Below are 20,685 nucleotides of genomic sequence, written 5' to 3' on the forward strand. Positions count from 1 at the left end.
TCAGGTGGTTGAGACACTGATTAACCCTATTTTCCTAAATCCAAAGCAAGACATTTTACTTCGGCTGACTTCATCCGCAGATATATATATATATGTTTTTTAATAGTTTGCAGCTATTCTTTGAAATACCTTTCATCTCTTTATTCCTTTCCTCTTCATATTCCTTTTCTCCACTCCCTTCCTCTCTCCCAGCTGCAAAGATTTGCCCTCTAAGAGAGTGGGGGTGGGAGGAAACCTGGGATGGAAGCAGAGCAGGAGCAGGAGCCTGAGAAGCCAGGATCTGGCTTTGTTATTGGTCGGCTGCTGCCTGATGGATCGACGAGGGAGGCGTGAACTCTTCAGTCTGTTCTGACGGAGCCGAAGTACAGAAACCATATTTACAGGTAAGAGCAAAAAAGGAAAAAAAAATCTTTTTCTTCAAACTAGAATGCTTCTCAGTGCCTATTGAGACAATTTTATGATACGAACATTATTCTGCAGACATTTCCCGAAAGTGTGTCCCATTCATTGTTTAAGGGAGCTTTGGCTGAGCTGTTTCTTCTCTCTGCAACACCACTAGCTGATAAAAACCCCAGTGGCATGTCTTAACCCTGGCTAACTTTCCAGGAAAGTGGTATTGAAGCGAAATTAATAGAGAAAATGAGTCACCGTGTGTCTTTTTTGCTTTATTCAAGTTTATGTGATTGGGAATGAAAGGAAGGATGAGGACAGCCCGGTAAATTCCACAGGTTCTGGGAAAATGGAGTTTTCTCTGAATATACGACATAAAATTTCATGTGGTGTCTTTCAATATTAACAATACAGTAAGTGGTCTAGGAAAATAATTTTTGCAGGTTGTAGACTCTTTAAGCACTACTTTAGAATGAATGATTTGTGTGCTTTTAAGCTCTTTTATTTAACTTACTCCTCTTGATAAATCTCATGATTTTGAGTGGTTGTGTCATTTTATTTAGTAAATTGTAAGCTTATGTGATAAACAACTCTGTTTATCAACATGCATAGGGCCGTTTTCATTTTAAAAGCTCAGAAACCTGTTTCTGAAGGATTAAGCATTTCTGTAAAAAAATAGCATCTTAATAGGCAAATTTCATTGGCAGTTTCATTTATCAATCAGATATATCTAGATAAGGGTTCCTTTGCAGCATTTATATTGTTGGTGATATCACTAGGGCAATCATTTTTTTTAACAGCTCAGAAGTTAAGATTTGCTTGTATCTCTTAATATTGCCTTTTATTTTCCCTTAGGGAAAATAAGAGTTCTAAATATGTAGACTAAATGACACACTTACAGTAAAAAGAAGAAAAATAATTTTACTACAAGTCATTTAATTTTATAGTTATTTTAATTCATAAATATGGGTCAATTAAGGGAGGGGGAACCTCATTAAAACTGAGCTTTTAAGAAATATTACTACTGACTTGGGCACATGGACAATTAATACTTGTTGATTATAATAAAATAAAAGTCTTTCACTGGTGTAAATGATGCATTCAAATATTTTTAAATACTTCCTTTGAATCACAAACTAATAGGAATGAATATATAAAATATCTAAGAATTTCTTTATCTTGTTTTTGCTTTTTGTTTTCATTTGAGAATGGATTTTGTTTTTGAGTGAAAGAAAAACATAACAGTTCTTGCAAAATTAAAAAAAAAGAGAGGGAGAAAAATTACTGAATATTAGGAAAGATTACCTAAATGAATGGAGAACTATCTTAAATTTCCTAAAGGTACTAAATAAAGCTGATAGTATGTTCACATACTTATGTCATATTGACCCAAGCAAATACACTTGCCTGGTTTGTTTTGAACTATTTCTGGATTTCAAACATCATTATAAGGTACTGTGATGTTGCCATGTTTCTAATTATTGATGGAATCTTCTGATCTTGGTTTTTAAAACAAAATGAAGGTAGAAATTAATCTGTTCCTAGGTTGTAATTTAAGGTGATCTATGAGACCGGACAGTCACCTCCCAAAACGTGTTAGAAAAAAAATAAATCAAGGCAGTTATATTTTTTGGAAATTATAAATTCTGAGTAAAGCTACCTCCAGGAATGAAGGGGAATTGATGAAAATTAGAGAGCAGAGTTCCACATGGTTTTAAATTATTCTGTTTCCTTGGAAACCAGCTGCTGCAGATGCATTTTGCTTTCTTTGGCTAAAAATATCATCCTTTTAATAATCGCTAAGGGAAAGGTTCTGAATAAAACCAGAGTATATTGTTGCTGCTTTTTATAATTTCCTTAATGGCTCACATATTTTGGATGAAAAGTAGATAAACCCTTTCTCAATCAGCATGTCCTATCATCCACTGGCAGACGTCTGCATGAGGCGTCTGCATGCGACGACTCCATGAGATAACTATGGTAGCTTTCACTGCAGAGACTACACGAAAAAGAGGGGCGGGGGCGGGGAGGCGGGTGTGTGTTGGGGGTGTGTGCGCGCGCGCGCGCTTGCTGGAGTGGAGGCAGGAGAGGGAAAAAAAAGCATGAAAGAAAACAGTTAAGGGCTTCCTGTCCAAGTGAAGGATGAAACAAGGCAAATGAAAGCCATGTAAGGCTGTTCTGTGAGAAATGGCAAAAGCAAGACCATTTGTTTTTCCTTTAGAGCGTTTTTAAGATTCAAATATAGTTCTTTCTATGTTCTATGTTGTGTGTGTTCCCTTTGCATAATACTTTCCTTTTTCTCTTCATGCTCGTACTGGTTAGTAGCACACTGAATGACACAATAAAATTAAGAAACATATTTTAATGCATCAGTCATTTTAATCATAAAAAGAAAAGCTTGAGATAAATGTTCAGGCTATGGATAGTGAACAGGATTAAATTCATATTTTGACAGATTAGGACATTTTTAAACTTAATGTCCATACTGTTACTATAATGCTGTCATTTCCTTACCTTTGTAATCTAATATATACAAAATCTAATATATACAAAATAGATACAACAACCTAAAGCTGTTTTAATATTATTAACATAATGTATTTGAAATTTAAAAGGAATTATTATAAATAGAAATATATTCTTTTTGTTTTACTTGAAGACTTTTGCTTTATTTGGAAATAAAATTTCATTCTGTGTGCCTTTTTTTAAAAATAAGAAATAAAAACACAACTATCATCATATTTCACCCTAAACAATTTCCTAAATTAAAACATTTTCAGAAATAAATATATAAATATAAATATTTTCATTATAATTTTTTTTCTCTCAGCTAATTGGTGAGAGAGAAAAATCATCATAAAGCTTTTCTATCTCTCCTCTTATTCTGTTATAATTCAGGTGAGATTCCTAACTCTCTTTTCCCTCTCATTTAAATGTTTTTGACATATAATAGTTTATTTCCATTATTAACCTCAGTCTTTTAGATTTATTGTTAGCGATGTAGCAAATAAAGTGCCACATGCTTAAACTATATTTTAATATATTTAATATCTAGCCAATACATTACTTAAATTAATTTGGTATGTCAGAACATTATTTTTCAAAAAGAGTTAGGGTGATGGGAAGCACTTAGTTTTCATCAATTAACATGAGCAAAGCACTTCAATGGCAGCTCTTTCAGCATAAAGACAGATGACATTAAAGAACACACTAACAAATCAGATGGATTATGCAACCTGGGAAAATAACCCTTATTTTAGGCACGACCAAAATTAAGTGTGTGTCAGGTTCCTGAGAATAATGCATTGTACAGGCTGACTCTCAGCTGCAGATGATTTTAAAATACAGTTTGTTACTAATGCCTCTTTACTGCTCGATGTTTCTTTATTTGCTAAAAGTAGCTTGCCAGATTCGTAGGTAAGTTTACATGGGTCTCTTAAGTCTCACAAAATGTATTCAGGAAAATGAAATATTAATAGCTTCCCCTATAATGTATGTAGGCAGACAACTTTACAACCATAATGGAAATATGCTAGTTTGGCAAATAACCCCACACTGCTGGGAATGGAAGGATGGGATTTAAAAGAAATGGAAATTACACCGGGGTAAGAAAGCTTGGGTCTGGTTTCACAATGTTCAGATTGTGCTATGTACCCAGGTAATTCAAGCAAATGAAAAATTGCCTTAGCATTTGTACTCTGGTAGGCCATAATTCAAAAATGTTATTGATCAGAAGTTATTTTTGACTTAGTACATATTTAATACTTGATAGTACAAGATAGGGCTTATATAGGTATAGAAAGGGGGTTGGTCCCAAACAGCATCATTACTCTTTAATTACCACTTTGTAAATCAAAAAGCAGGAAATGGATTTGATTCTCCAGTTAATGATCACAGTTGGATGTTTCACAGACTCGATGAATCAGTTGTCAGATCATTTGATTTCCCAATTGTTCAGATCTCAGCTGTTATAATAGACTAAATAGTTTGACCCCAAAATTGCTGAATGTGCATACTCTGAGAATACAGACTCAACATAACTTTTTAAGTATTCAGTTGAGGACCTTGATAAATGTCAATCCTAATTCTAAGAATAATATTTTAGCCAGAAAACCACTTGACAGGAGCGCAACCTTGCTATTCTTGCTAATCTCACGGCTAAGAAGTGAATAGAATTTACGTGATTTATTTCCAAAGTCTTTGTACTTTTAGTCAGATCAAGAGCTTAACACACTATCTTCTAATACAACAACAAAAGGTGATACACATATTTCTTTTTTCTTTTTATGTTTAAAAAATGTTTATTTATTTTTTCAATATATGAAGTTTATTGTCAAATTGGTTTCAAAAAAATGTTTATTTTTGAGAAAGAGAGGGGGGAGAGGGGCAGAGAAAGAGGGAGACCGAGAATCCCAAGCAGGCTCTGCCCATGAACCATGAGACCATGACCTGAGCCTAAATCAAGAGTGGGGTGCTCAACCAACTGGGCCACCCAGGCGCCCCAGTGCACACACATTTCTATGTTTCTCCTGATTTGCATGCCCATTTGTACAAAAACCACCAACTACCAGGGAAAAGTAGTAATTATGCGAATTTTTTTGTATCTTCAAAGAATATTGACTATGAAGTCCTTTAGCAAATACTTATTGATTTTCATGTATTCCATTTGAACATTTTAGTCTTCTGTTACCCTAGAAACATGGGACTGGCTTGTAGAGATGGTTTCTTCCTGGATTGTTCATTTTACCTATCTAGAAAGAAAGGCACAGAGAGGGATTCCCATGGTGATTTTTTAGTAAGAAACTGAGCATTTGCTTATGCAAAATAACAACAGCTAATCACTATGTGTTTGTATTCAATATTGGATATAATGCATTAAATATTGGATGCAATAAAAGGATGCTTTTAGGAGGACTTTGGAAGAGGGCAAAAAAGCATGGTGTGGCCAGAGTTTTACAGTTACACAGAACTCTCCACTTTAGACCTGCCTCTGGTATCCTTTTACTGATGTCTTTGACTTACCGTCATAGTCTCCTTGACTTCTTGTGAGCTTGCTGTCAGGGTAAAAAATGAGTCTTAGTTTTGTTTTCTAGTAACTGTTGATACAATTGGTTGCTGTCATGTTGTGGGTATATCACAATATATTTAATGAATGAAACAAATAATTTCCCAAACAGGACTCCTGAATGCATTTACAAAGATTTCCTTTCCTATCCCGCGTTAGGCCAGCCGCGGAAAATCAATATCTGTCATCAGTCATTACCCAGGTGATACTGGGTATGATGCTGTCAGCATATTAAGCCAGAAACACTCGAGAAAAGATTTTTAAACATTATACAAAAAATTATTCTTTTGCTTTCTCCAAATTCCTTTCTGGTAGCTCATAAAACTCATACTTCAAGTTTTAGATTGTTTGCCCAATATGGTAACTAAATCAGCAAGGGGTCCCAAGTGAACGCTCCTGTGCTGTGGACCAAAGTCCTCTAGGGCTCAGTGTCACATGGGAAACTGAGCTTGGGGACTGCCATTTTAAGCTTCTATATTCAGAAATCTCCATACAACTTACGTGCAGAGTCAATAAAAACAGCCCAGAATTACCTCAGGCTTGTCCCACCCTTCCTGCCCCAGCTTCTCAGTGTGGTCGTGAGAGGCACTTTTTTGACTTCTCTATGAGCTTTTATTCAACTATGTTAACTATAATTCTTGGTGGCAGGCATGTCCTTTGTCGACAACATCTAGTATAAACAATAGTATAATCAGTTGTTTGCTGGTTGAATAAGAATAATTGTGTCAGATAGTCATCTTGCCCTTGTCTTATACTCTCCCAGTGACAGAGGCCCCTTCCATTCTGAGGCAGTCCCTTCTTTCCAGGTGCTGCTCTGTTAATGCTTTTCAATGTAACAACGTCCATGTCACGTAAATGTTGTTAAGCCATGCAAAATTACGTATTTGTACAAACTCCTTTGAGCTCTCCTACTTTGACAAGAGATTTCATCTGCATATACGTCACATCTCTTGACTCCCTGCACTGTGCTGTTTCATTATACCGTTGCTGTGTTTTGATACACAGAGAGATTATCACTTATTGAATGAATGGATTAGTTGTAAATTAACATTGATTATAGCATAATTAATTTTAACATAATTATATTTGTATTAATATAAAAGCATTAAATGATATCTGTGTAAGAAAATGTAGTAATATGTATTTTATTGCAATCTGAGTGCTCTCATACATATACTCTTAGTCAATTATTCTTCCCTCTCTTGAGTTAAGTTGTTCAGCAATATTTTTCTCGTGCTCTGGGCGCACTTTTCTGAATTTATATTGTGTTCTGGTGAGCAATTGTAAGCCATAATGCTTAGCAAATGACAATCCTGAATCAGCTACCAAGAAATCAAGGTTGCATGCTGAGAGTTCATATATCCATTTTAATATGTCTCAAGGTAAAGGTAGGCAGATAATATAGCACCAATGGAAGTCCCACAGTCTACCACAGCCAGGTAGAACTGACCAAAAAGAAAAAAAAAGAATGTTATGCTCTGATGTGATGTCTGGGAGTCTGAAGAGAAAGAGTGATTCCTAATATACCATTACTGTGCACATTTATGTGGGAACTATACTGTGGTGTACATGTTTATGCTCTAAGTAAGTGATTTAATCAGCCAGTCAGCATGCCTGTTTCCAGAAATGCATACTTTGAGCTAATGGGGTATTTTAACTTTGGCTTGCCTATTATTATTATTTTTTTTAGGTAGTACAGCATAATAATTGATGGGATGCATAGTGGACTTTGCAGTCAGGCAGACTGTAGTTCAGCTCTGAGCTATACCGCTTATTGCCTCTGTAATTTGGGCAACTGACTTAAGCTATCTGAGCCTCTGTTTCCCTTTCTGTGAAATTCAGTTGTCAACCTGGGTGATGCTGTAAAGATTGATAGACGTACACTGAACACTTCACTACAGAATTTGGAACATAGTATGGAATTGTGTGTAATTTTAGTTATTAATGTTATTGTTAGTCATCCTTTTCTGTTTACAAGCTGAATAGAAGTCAGGAATGGAAGAATGGAGCCAAATAATACCCAGGGTTTTTAATGGCTTCCTAAGTATTATTCTTCATTTAAAGGATTAAAAAACCCACACAATTCCGCTAGATTGGCAAGTTTTTCCACTTTTCCATATTAACTGAAATGAAATCATTGGACATCAGCTAGTTAAGTTAGTATTGTATGAGATGGTGTTTTTCTATGTTTTCATAATTGTGAAAACAAATCCTAGAATCCTTAATGAATAACAATGATAGGACTTTCAAAATATCAAACCGGTAAGGCATTTTTCGAAGTTCTGAGTTACTGAATATTCCATGAAAAAATATTCTTTTCTTCTAAGTGTACTTCTTTATTTTGACAGAAAGAGAAAGTACAAGTGGGGGAGGGGCAGAGAGAGAGGGAGATAGAGAATCCCAAGCAGGCTGCACACTACCAGTGCAGAGCTCCACGCCGAGCTTGAACCCACGAACTGCAACATTGTGACCTGAGCTGAAGTCAGATGCTCAACTGACCGAGCCACCACCCAGGTGCCCCTCCCAATATTCTATGCTTACATAAATTTGTAAGAATGTGGACAAAATTTAAACAATACCAATTTCTGGATAGCCTTTATTAATGCGCAGTGAGGTTCTCCAAAAAGAGTATAAGAATTTTTAAGACTTATTTGATCATAAATCCCCTTTCCAACACAAAACTTCATCCACTAAAATGTTATGGATCAAGTTTGGTATATGCTACGTTAATCATTTTTAAGACAGATGTACGTCTATAATCTCTTGAAGAATCTCTAACTTGAAGGCTAAAATATGGTATATATTTTAATAATTTTTTCAATATGAGAATAGTTCCAATTTTCCAATACAAAAATACTTCCAAAAGTACTCCATGAATTACATATTCTTCATAAAAGTAATGTATTCAAATTTTATATTCTTTTTTTCCACCTATGCCTTGTTTTTAAATTTTTTACAAAGTAGCATGTGTACTGATGTTTCAAAATATTTACTGTCACAAAGGAGCATTATGTCCAATATACGTAAGAAATGTACATTCTAAGCTTCATGTTCCTCAGTGATAACAAGGAAACAATAATACTTATATCAGAATCGTTATAAGTGCAAATGAGGTAACACATTCACAGAATTTAGTTTCTGGCACCAACTAAGGACTCGACAACATTATTATGATCTATTTATTTAAAAGAAAAGCAATTTATTAATCAAGAAAAAAATAGGACAATTATGAAGAAATCTCAAAGAATTCTGATTTAAATTCTAAGAAGGCACTTAGGTGTCCAAAGTGTTCATGACCAATTTCTTCTGTAAAGGTAATGTAAAAATACCAAAAATCACAAACCAGAGTGTGCTTCTTATAGCTATAATAAAATGTCTGTAAACACAAACAATGTATATACTTTACTGGGAAAAAGAATGTTAAGTAACTTGGACAAATACGCACAACACAAAGACACAGAAACCCATTGAAAATGGGAAGAAATGGAAAAAGGTAGTTCTAACTCACACAGATATTTGGGGAAAACCAATTTCAAGCAGTAAGATGCCATCAACAGACCAGAAAGAGTATGGTAATGAAGAATATGGTGCCCAAGTGCCCAATGCCTAAGTTTGAGTGCTGCTTCTAAGACTAATTAGCTCTCCAACCTTTGCCTAGTCACCTCCTTTCTCTATGCTTTAGTTTTTCTTTGGAAAATATTAATAATAATGCCTATTTCATATGTGTGCAAGGAAGATTAAATGAGATTATATATATTGTACTAATTTTTTGTTGCTGTGTAACAAATTACCACAAATTTAGCAACTTAAAACCATGCCCATTTATTAGAATATAGGTCAGAAGCCCTGCACTGTGTGGCTGAGTTCTTTGCTTAGGATCTCACTCTGTGGAAACCAATGTGTCAGTTTGGCTAAGTTCTTGTCTGGTAATTGGGGGAGCGGGGGGCGGTGGGGAATCTACCTCCCAGCTCATTCTTTTTGGCAGAATTCAGCTTCTTGTGGTTATAGGACTGTTTCCCTGTTTTCTGCTTGCTGTGGCTGAAGCTGCTCCCAGCTCCTAGAGGCTGCACACAATCTATATCATAGGACCCCTGTCTTCAAATCAGCTACAGAGAATCTCTTGCTTTGAATCCTTCTCACCTTAATTTCTCACCTCTAGATTTAAAGGATTCATGTGATCAGGTCAGGCCCACCTAGATAATCCCTTATCAGGTCACTGATATGGGACCTTAATTACATATGCAAAATCCCTTTACCTTATAATGTGAACATAGTCACAGGAGTGATATCTCCCCATATTTGCAATCCTGGGGGTATACAAGGCGTGCACACTAGGGGAATAGAGATGCTGCCTTAGAATCCAGTGTAATACATATGTAAAATGCTAAAATAGTGCCTGGCATGTGGTAAACACTAAAGGTTTGAGCTCTTATTCTTAAGGAGCATCTGAAAAACTCACAGAAATTTTTAAAAATAGCAATGCCACAGTTGTGGCAATGGTGTGGTAAAATGATATCCCAACGCACCATTAAAGAAACAAACTGGTAGAACCTTTCTGCCAGGTGATTTGGCAATGTGTATTGAAAGCTCAGGACTTCCACTTCCAGGACTTTATCCTAAAGATATAATCAGAGATATACACAAAGGTATGTGAAAGAAATGTTAATTGTACTTGATTTATAATAATAGACACTTGGGGCGCCTGGGTGGCTCAGTCGGTTAAGCATCCGACTTCGGCTCAGGTCATGATCTCACAGTTCGTGAGTTCGAGCCCCGCGTCGGGCTCTGTGCTGACCGCTCAGAGCCTGGAGCCTGCTTCACATGATGTGTCTCCCTCTATCTCTGCCCCTTCCCAGCTCATGCTGTGTCTCTCTCTGTCTCAAAAATAAATTAACATTAAAAAAAAAATTAAAAAAAAAATAGACACTTAAAAGGAAACCAAGCACCTTCCTTTAGAGTTTTAGTTAACTATTATGACATAGGTATTAAATGAAATGCTATGTAGCCTGAAGCACAAAAATAAAAATAAAATAAAACAAAAACACACAGTTTTTGAAAAATATTGAATGAGAAGGAACATCCTCATGTTATAAGTGGAGAAATTGTAGGTTACAAAAGTGTATATATGGTGTTACTCAACTCATACTCTTTCCTGGAGTTTTAAGTGACCTTTTGGCAAGACACGGTCACTTGACAAGGGAGGGAATATACCCTGACCAGTCTCCTCAGATTGTTGTAGGTAAGACTAGGCTTCTAGAGACTTCTTGGGGAGACCCAGCATCCTTCCTAGAGTGTGAATTAGGCTTTTGGCAAGACAGGGTCACTTGATGAGGAGTGGACCACCCTGACAGTGTCTGGCCATGCCCAACTATCAGAACCACAAGAGCATCCTCAAGAGAAGACTTAGCATCATCTCCTCTCAATTTTGTGTGTGTGTGTGTGTGTGTGTGTGTGCGCGCGCGCGCGCGTGCGTCTGTGCTGTCGACATTCATTCAATGACTCAAAATGCATATAGTATGGTCTAGTCCTTCATTCCTAATGTATCACCCTGCTTTATATTAAACTGGCTAAATTACCCTCTCAGCCAAGATTTTAGAGAAGGGCTTTGGTTTTGTTTCAGCTATAATGAAAGACATCTGCAATACATAATACATAGCAATGGAGGATGTAGAAGTTAACAATTATTAGGAAAGCACGTATAGGGCACATTCTAACACTACACAACAGCTACTAACCCTGCTTTACAGGTGGGAAAATGTTGGCTCAGAGAAATTAAGTAACTTGCTGAAAAATTCCTATTTAGGAAATGGTGACACCAAATTTTAAAGCAACGGGCTTCCCTCGTTTCATCATACCATGATTCCTAATGGTTCCTAGGACTCTCAGTTTTTAAAAGTATCCTCTGGAAATTTAAATAATTAGCCTAATGTAAATCCTCTGCAGTACATTTCACTGTTTCCCTGTACCTGAAGGCAAATTAGTGGTTAACAGTAACAACACGCAGATTGCTTTTTTCTCCTAAGCTTTTTCCAGCTCCAGCCTCTCAGATCTTAATTTCAAAGTAACAGATGTGTTTTTAATTGAGGATCCAGATTATCACCACGAATTCAGATTAAAGAAATTCTTCCCAGTTCCTTCTCAACCCAAAGGGGGAGGTACCAAATTCCATAATCTTTGGAACTAGCATTTCTCCAGACTCTATAACCCAGGGTAGTTCCCACTACCTCTTGTTCTCTGCAACTAAATCCTTGATAAAAATCAATGCTCAGATCTCTCAAGTCCCTTAATTGTCCATTTCTCCTTTGGGGATTTCCCTCTATCCTTCTCAGACTCTATTCACTTGCCCTACTTTCTGTCCATGTTCCCAGGACCATGCTTTCATTTTTATTCTGCTTCCATCCCTAGGTCCAGCTATCTGTCCCACTCCTGTTCTAGTTTTTGGTAATCAACCTGAGCCCACGGTTGTATCCTAGCTCTATAGTAAGTATCTTTATTGTAGGGGAAATAAAAAGAATATGAAAACACATTTGTGTGGTTATGGAAGTTTACTATTTAGATATTTGTGCTGTCTGGTATTATAATTACCTAATCAAAAAAAAAAATCAACCTTGGGTATTTTGTTCTGTAAAACTTGCCTAATAAAAACAAATATTTAAGTTTTTAGGGGAGATCCATATAAGTTCTAATCTATTACTTAAAAAAAAATTATTTCCATTTGTAGAAAGATCGATGTACCCATCACTCATAGTAGTTCTGACCTCAAAATGGCAAATTATATTTTCCTTTACATTCTTTTAGTGATCTTTCTTGGCTCAGTTACTTCTTATTATATCATAAATTTAACATAAAAATTAATAACTTACAATTTTCTTCTCTTAATTACTAATCATCTCTTGCCTTTTGCATGTCTGGGTTTATATAAAAGTATTAAAATGTTGTTGTAAATATTTTAATTCAAAATCTGAGCATTTGACGGATATACAAATAACTATTTTCATATTAGAAGCAGTATTAAGAATGTTATATTATTTTATGTACTTCTCAAAAGGAATTATTAGATGCAGGATAAGTAATAGTATAGTATTCCATTAGGTAGATCAAAAAGAAAGAAAGAGAGAGAGAGGGAGAAAGAAAGAGAGAGAGAAAGAAAGAAGAAAGAAAGAAAAAGAAAGAAAGAAAGAAAGAAGACTAAGAAAACTTTATTTTTTTGGACCTAGGAAACTCAAGATCATTTTTTTAGGGGACCTTGAAGTAGAATTATGAAACTTTTGACTTCTAACAAATACACAAGAAATAGCATAATCTTTTTGATGCTTGAAAATGTAAATTAAGTCATCCATACGTTCCTGTTTGCTAACATTTTCTTCCAGCCAGCCATATACTCTTAAAACAATATTCTGTGTCATGGGGTGACTTAATATTGTTTTTTTTCTTTAATTTTTTTTTAACGTTTATTTATTTTTGGGACAGAGAGAGACAGAGCATGAACGGGGGAGGGGCAGAGAGAGAGGGAGACACAGAATCGGAAACAGGCTCCAGGCTCTGAGCCATCAGCCCAGAGCCTGACGCGGGGCTCGAACTCACGGACCTAGAGATCGTGACCTGGCTGAAGTCGGACGCTTAACCGACTGCGCCACCCAGGCGCCCCAATATTGTTTAGGACTGCTTCCACTTAACTATGTGGATGGAAAAACTCATCCAAGGACACACACAATAACTTTTCTTTGGTCTTCCTTCCCACCTCTTACTACAGAGATCTGAATGGGGCGGGGGGGGGGGGGGGGGGGGGGAGGTGTGGATCTTCATCTCTCACAATGTAGCTTCTCCTGCATCATCTGTTGTCATGGTAATAATTGTAGCATTGCAGTTTTAGTACTACAACAGAGCACACTCCAGTGGAATCAGATTGACAAACACAATCTGTAGGATGAAATCTCTCTCAACAAGGGTCTGTTGTGCTTTGGGACATTTTCCCCACCCTTTCTTTGTGCTTCCTCAGCTATCTAGTCATCTGATCCAATCTCTCTTTAATGATTTTGTCCAAGACTCTTCAGGGCCAAGAGGACTAGAAGCATAAATATGATCCACACAATTATTTTTATAGATTTCATATCAGTTAAGGAAAAATTTCCATATAGTTTCCTGTAACTAATAGAGTATATCAACATTAAAAAAAATCCATCAACAGCTTTTAGTCTTTAGGAGCTTTTCTGCAATTATTCTAAAACCTCTGTAAGTCACTTGAAGATAAGAGAGTCACCTCAACCAAATAATGGATGGTTATATTAGGTCACCAAGTGACATTTTTAGCTGGAGCCTGCCTGACTTTCAAACAGAGCCAGAGTCCTATAATCCCTGAGGTAGCAGGTAGTGGTTGTATGTTTGACTTTTTAAAAATTTTGAATAAGCAACTTTAGAGAGGATGGTGAATAAAATAGTTATTAACTTTTTGTCTCCGTTTTCCCATGCATATTGGTAATCATCGACTTATTCCATCTTCTCTGCCAAACTAAAAGAAATATTCCTTTATAGTAATAAATGAACACTTATAAACAACATCACAAAGTGGTACCAATGTATCTGAGTTGGTCCTATTTGAAACCTGGCAGATAAGATGGCCTTCACTGTCATAAAATAATTGGTAAATCTAGAGACAGAGGTAGTTATAGGGAAAAAATCAAGTAATCATTTTGTTTTGGGAAGCACTTTGACTCCCCTCCCCTTCTAACTTTTTTCTAAATTCTTCCTCCCCCACCCCCAAAAGAAACTATGACCTTTCCAGCCCTCTGACTGGTCAGGTTTTCTGACTTTACCTGTTCATCTGAGTCACTAAGTCTTCTCTAGGTGTGTTCCTTAATTTCAGACCTTTCCCTTTTCCCATGCTTTTCCTCTACCATGGAGCTGTGTTTTCTTATGAAATAACAGGCTAATGAGTACACCTTTAAAAATATAAGTCTGATCTTGTCACTCCATGACTTAAGCCCTGTGGTGGCCTCCATCATATGTAGAGTAATAGCTGAAGCCCTCACAGGTGCTACGCAATCTAGCCCCAATACCTGTCTAACCTGATTGCTCACTGTGCCCAGCCCAAGACTGGGCACACACCATTTTTTTTGGCCTGGACTGCTTTTCCACTGCATGTCAAAATGGCTGGCCTCCTTATCACCCCCGTGTCTTCATTGCTGCTTCCCCACTGTGACATTAGCTCTCCAATCAATTAAAAATGAAATGTTCTCAATTGGCCAACCTTGTAATCACTATACCACTTAACTGCTTATTTTTCTCCATAACATTGATCTCCATATGACATAGTATATATTTAATTTGTTTATCTGTTTATTATGTGTCTACTCCTTTCTCCAACAACACCCAGTAAAGAAACACCATTAGAGAAAATAATTTTTTTCCTGTATTGTTACTTTATCATTTTAATGATAAGATAGTCAGTAGTTCCTGATAGAAGCTCAACAGACGTTTACTAGATAAATAATTAACCTCTAAACTAAGGGCAGAAAGGAAACGAATCTCATTTCTTGTTTTTTTTAAGTTTATTTTATTTTATTTTTTTTAATTTTTTTAATGTTTATTTATCTTTGACAGAGAGACAGAGCATGAGCAGGGGAGGGGCAGAGAGAGAGGGAGACACAGAATCTGAAACAGGCTCCAGGCTCTGAGCTGTCAGCACAGAGCCCGACGCGGGGCTCGAACTCACACTCACAGACTGCGAGATCATGACCTGAGCTGAAGTCGGATGCTCAACTGACTGAGCCACCCAGGCGCCCCTTTTTTAAGTTTATTTTTGACAGAGAGAGCGAGAGAGAGCAAGAGCAAGAGCACGAGTGAGGGAGAGGCAGAGAGGGAGAGAGAGAATCCCAAGCAGGCTGCATACTGTCAGTGCAGAGTCCGATGTGGGTCTCAAACCCATGAACTGTGAGAACATGACCTGAACCAAAGTCAAGAGTTGGCTGTTTAACTGACTAAGCCACCCAGTGCACCCCAAACAAATCTCATTTCTATAGAATGGCATGAATGACTAAATGAGGGCACTCGGATTCACTTTCTCAACAATTAGCATTTAGGTATAATGGAAAGAATGAGTCAATTAGTATTCAGAGTTGAGACTTGCAGGATACAATGAAGTAGAAGCAGATCTGTCAAAGCCAAAGCCATGTGTCAGCTGGGGATATGAGGAATCAGAAAATACAGAAACAGAGGAAGCCAGTGAGCAGGACTTGGAACAAGTACATCCCAAGGAAATGTCACTACTGCAACAGAAGGAGACTGCGAGGTCAGTGAGAGGCACAAGGACCCAAGGTCACTACCTTTTTAAGAAAGTCACTCTAGTTAGACTTGTTCTGTATTACCAAAAGGCATAGATAGGAGTGCCATCCTGAGGTATAATGGCTTAACATATTACCTTTCCTTGGTAGCATATATTGTGCAGCATCTTATAAAATCAGTTTGTTCCTCCAGCTGATATTTTCTAGCAAAGGCATTTCGGGTATTGTGCTGGGTGATTGGAAAAGAGAAGGTTTTGATTTCTTTGTCTGTTAACCCTTTGGAGTCACATATCCGACCATCCTTTGTCCTTATTGTAGAGCCAAAGTCCAAGTTGGGCTCTAAATTACAATGTAATCTAAAAATTGCTCCTTTAATTTTATAAACAAGATTAATAAGGGAAAGGGGGATAGGGAACGTAAAACCTAATGGTGCGAAGGACTGCTTCTGAATGCAAATGGGGGTGTTGGCCAGGTTTTAGAGCAGCTGAAACTGGGAAAGCGTGGGGAAATGACATCGACCTGAGTAGCAGCTGCCCCCTTTGGCCTGCGTGTGCATCTCTACTTCACCACAGTTTATACTACTTACTACTGGCTCTCTCCTTGGCTGTGAGACCATTTATTAGGGTGCCTATGCTATCATAGTGATGCAAACTAGCCAGGTCTGAGAATCCAGAGGGGCCCCTCAGAACGAGCCAAGAGGGCCCTTGGCTTTGCACAAGATAGAAATCCAATGTGAGCCAAGAGGAAGAGAGATCAGAGTTTACTGAAGATGTAAAGAGAGTGTAGATATGGACAGAGCATCCAGGAGACTTGGAAAGGAGAGTGAGTCTCATCTTTGCTTGCGGTCTGGGGTCTTTACTGAGGATTGTAGTCGGGTACACATGTCTTCTCAGGCATCGGGAACAAAAACTAGTGAGATATCCTCCATGAGTGACTTATGCCCCGGAGCTACGTGTCTTAGTGAGTCGGTGGTCTTGGACAACCCTGCCCAGTCACTCCTTAGATGTTATCTGTCATGCTGGAAGACTCCAAAGAAATTATTAACTCCTTGACCTTTGTAAGTAGGACATACATTATCTGTTCTATAAGGCATGTATAAGCTGTAGATATAGAAGTCTTAGCAAGAATAAAAGCAGGAAAAGGAACAACAACAACAAAAAAGTAGTTTTTCATGGATTCTCTTAGTTTCCCTGTCTCAGTAGGGTAGAGGAGCATTTCTTGATACCTTTGTTACAAACAACAGTAGACAAAAAAGAGGACTGAGGTGACTTCATGATTTTATTACATCTGACCCTCTTTACTCACCGAGGTTCCCTGCCACTGGCGGGATTTGTGTTTGCAGCCACTGATCATCTTAACACTTACTCTGTAACTATGAAGAAATTATTATTCTCAGAGGTTTACTGACTTGTCTAAATTGGCATTAACAAAATTTTTAAATGCATCTGGCTACCTCTGACTGTCTTTCACTGGCCATCTTGATACAGAGAGTAAGGAGACTCAAATTAATATTTTATCCAGTAAAAGATTTAGAGACTGTGGTTTACCCTGCATACGATCTATTCAGCCAGCTTCGTTGGCATAGGACTCAAATATTCCCTGTAGCTATGCTGAATTGACTGGAAACATGATAAGGCATCTGAATTCTGCAGGTATAGTCATTCCTAGCAACCAATTTGATTTTTGACGGACAAAGAGCCCCAGGAAAGTGGATGCCTTTGTACCCAAGAAAAAAAGAAATCCCAAGCAAGATAGACATGCCCTAATCAGTATGCTCTGGGTATGACAGCATGCAAGTGAGTGATCCGTTTTGTTCTGAACTCTGGCTCTGTCAATGACAGTACACGATTTACTAGAACAAATCAAATAAGTGTAATTGACTCCTGTTTTGACGTTTCAAAACACTGAACCATATTTCCTTTGCAGTACTCTGATTCCACATTCTTAAATTTGATTTTTTCATATAAAATACCTTAGTCAAAAGAGAGAATGCAAATAACAATGCATCAGGGTAGAATTGTTTTCAGTGCTTTCAAACGTTACGGAAAGAATAATTTCTGCACGGATATGATGATGTGGTCGATGTGGGTCAAAAAATTGCAGCCTCAAAAACCGATTTGGAGACTTAGACCATGCAGTGGTCAAATGTTTCAACGCTCTGTTGTTCCCGTTCCTGTTACAGGTACATGTGACAGCGCTGCAGCTATGAGTGGAATTTTAAAGGGGAAGTTGGAAGAAATTGACGGCTCTTTACCCTGCTGCTCTGTGCAGGAATCAGATGATGAAGTTTTTAGCTGTGACGGTGCTGACAGTGTTGATAGTGTCAATCTGTCCACTTGTAATCTTTTCACTGGTGAGTATCCGAAGCCATATTTCAGGCTGTACTCTAAAGTGTGTTGTATGGTCGATTCCTGGAGTTTCTATCTTTATCCACTGCCTTTTATCTGCTCCAAGTTTTTCATCATATCAGACGTATTTGTAAAATGTGATATCATTTTGTTTAATTAAATCTCAATGGTATCCTTCTGTTCATCTCTATGGAGTAGGTATGAGAGGCAGAAACGTGTCCGATTGAAGGTAAGCAATTGAAAATGATCTCGTATGCACCTTCAGCTTTCGGAAATCCATCTCAAATCCATTTCAAAATCTGATCAGTTGAGCTCTTTTGAAATTCTAATAATACTGGTCAATGAGTTGTGGAATTAGCAGTATTGAGTACACCACATGTATTTCCTACATGAGAAAACGATGTTTGTTTTTAAAAGAATGCTGCTCTGAAATCAAAGCCCTGAAAGCCATCAGCTACTATTGTTCTTAGAATACTAGTAAACCTCAAACTTGAGGCCAGATTCATGCACTACAGTAAGTGCAGCTTTCCGCACGCATATACCTTTCCTAAGCAGTTAATGTGAACAGCATCATTTGGTATGGTATGTAGTATGTTCTAACTTAAAATTCTAGCCATTTCAAACTGCCTTCCCTATAACTGGTACACATTGATTGATTTTGGATTAGGTGAATCTTTCCAACATCTCTGTGTGCCTTCAATCCCAGTCATTAGGGAAAGAGGGATCTCTAAATTAGTTTTAGAAGTTAATCATACAAAGCAAAACTAAACAAGGTCAAATAAAGTCCCATAGGATGATGGGTATAAACTTCCTTTTAAAGCACCATTCCATACGTAAAGCTAAAAATTATCCAATACAAAAGAGAAGGGTTTTTTTCCATAATAGCTTTTTTAGTATTATTTTTCTGAGGCGTGTGGGTTTGGGGATTTTTAGCTTATCAAAACAACCTTTTAATATTCACACTGATGATCTTGCCGTGTGGCTCTATGACCCCTGAAATTCCATTTTTACCCTCTTTCCTCTACTCCGAAGAATTCAAAGGTTTGTTTGATATTTATGAATTCTCTCTCATCATTGTTAGAAGCATTTAGAATAAAAGTAGGTATAATTTTATAAGATTGTTTAGTCTTTGTATTATTTATTTCTTGACTAAAGTACCACTATTATGAACTTGTGGGAAGTATAAAAAGTAAGGAGGAGATAAACACTTAGAAGAAGGGATAACATAATAGTTGTTTTGAGAATGAGATTCTTTAGTTACATGGAAAGGTTATTGTCAATCAGTGGGTTTTGGGTGGATCGGTTTGTTTGTGATTTATCTAAAGCCTTTCCCCCCTTCCTCTAAGCGACTGTAGCCCTTGTGGATGGCACACCCCCTTGCTGTCACCCACAGTGCCTAGAAAAGTGCTGAGCATTGAATGATACTTAGACTCCTTTATTGAATGAATGGATTCAATTTAGATAATTTTCTCTCTCTGTTTTGCAATAATTGTCTTTTTTTGACAATAAACATTGCACCTATTTAAAGTTTACAACATGATGTCATGATATATGTATGCATTATGAAATGATGACCACAATCAAGCTAATTAACATTCTGTCACCTTACATAGTTACATTTTTTGTTGTTGGTGGTGGTGAGAACACTTGGGATCTATTCTCTTGGCAAATTTCAAGTATGAAATACATAATTTTTTTTTCGTAATTTCAGACAACTTTAAAAGCCAGAGAGAATGCATCTACTGGATATCTTTATCCTTAGTATATATTTAATTTCAAGACCCTCAGGGACCCTATTAAGCACCTTGCCTGTGTACCTTGGAGAGCTCTCCTTCTCTAAGCCCGGAATGCCACAGGAGCTGCCTAGAATGTTTCAACTTTTTCCCTTTAGCCACTCCTAAAAAACATCATCAATCTAGACTCTATTTCTTTGAGATACCACCTCATCCAGTGCAGCAATTTCCACATGCCAGTGTTGTTTTTTTTTAAACCTTCAGCATGCTTTCAACCTCCCTGGTGTCTATGTCTCTCCTAAAGTTACAAATTGACTCTCTCCTGGAAAAATCAATTGTAGGACTCTCTATGCAAGATACCCATCGATTTCTATAGCTTGTGAGTTCACAAAGTACCTATAATGTTCATTTAAACACCATCAGGTCTCACAATTGTGGCTCAAGATGCTTTCCAGATGAAAGTGATGTTCTGGTGGCTTAGAGGAGTTTGAAAAATTATAGGCTAGACACTTGTTATAAGTACCTGAACACCCTGAAGGGTAAAAGTTTGAATGGAGAGTGGTTTTATTTTGATCAAATAAACTATTTGATAGCTATTTTGACATCTGTTCGCAACTTTTCTGTTTTATAACCATCACAAGAGTCTGTGGAGGAAGAGGTGTCCAGTGTGCACAGAGGAGAAGTCAGGCTGATAAAGAGAGTAGGTTCAGAGTTTCATTAGCCTTCTTCCAGCACTGTTGTTAATGTCCTTTTCTTAGTAAATTTTCAGGGGTTTTGAGGGAAACGTTTGCTGATACTACTCTGTAAGGAAGTGATATGCATCATTGAACAACTTGTAATTGAATGTGTGATCAGCACCATGATTTGAG

At 37.2% G+C, this 20,685-nt stretch overlaps 1 protein-coding gene across 1 annotated transcript in view; it reads left to right on the plus strand.

The window, feature by feature from the left end:
- The first annotated feature begins 325 nt into the window (after positions 1-325).
- Positions 326-20,685, plus strand: part of CSRNP3 (cysteine and serine rich nuclear protein 3) — a 210,885-nt gene continuing 190,525 nt past the window's right edge. The window contains exons 1-2 of the mRNA XM_030327183.1: positions 326-383; positions 17,918-18,088. The gene's annotated coding sequence lies outside the window, so the exon portion shown is untranslated. The remainder of the gene's footprint in view (positions 384-17,917; positions 18,089-20,685) is intronic.

Source organism: Lynx canadensis, chromosome C1 (assembly GCF_007474595.2).
Source record: "Lynx canadensis isolate LIC74 chromosome C1, mLynCan4.pri.v2, whole genome shotgun sequence".
Classification (NCBI taxonomy): Eukaryota; Metazoa; Chordata; class Mammalia; order Carnivora; family Felidae; genus Lynx; species Lynx canadensis.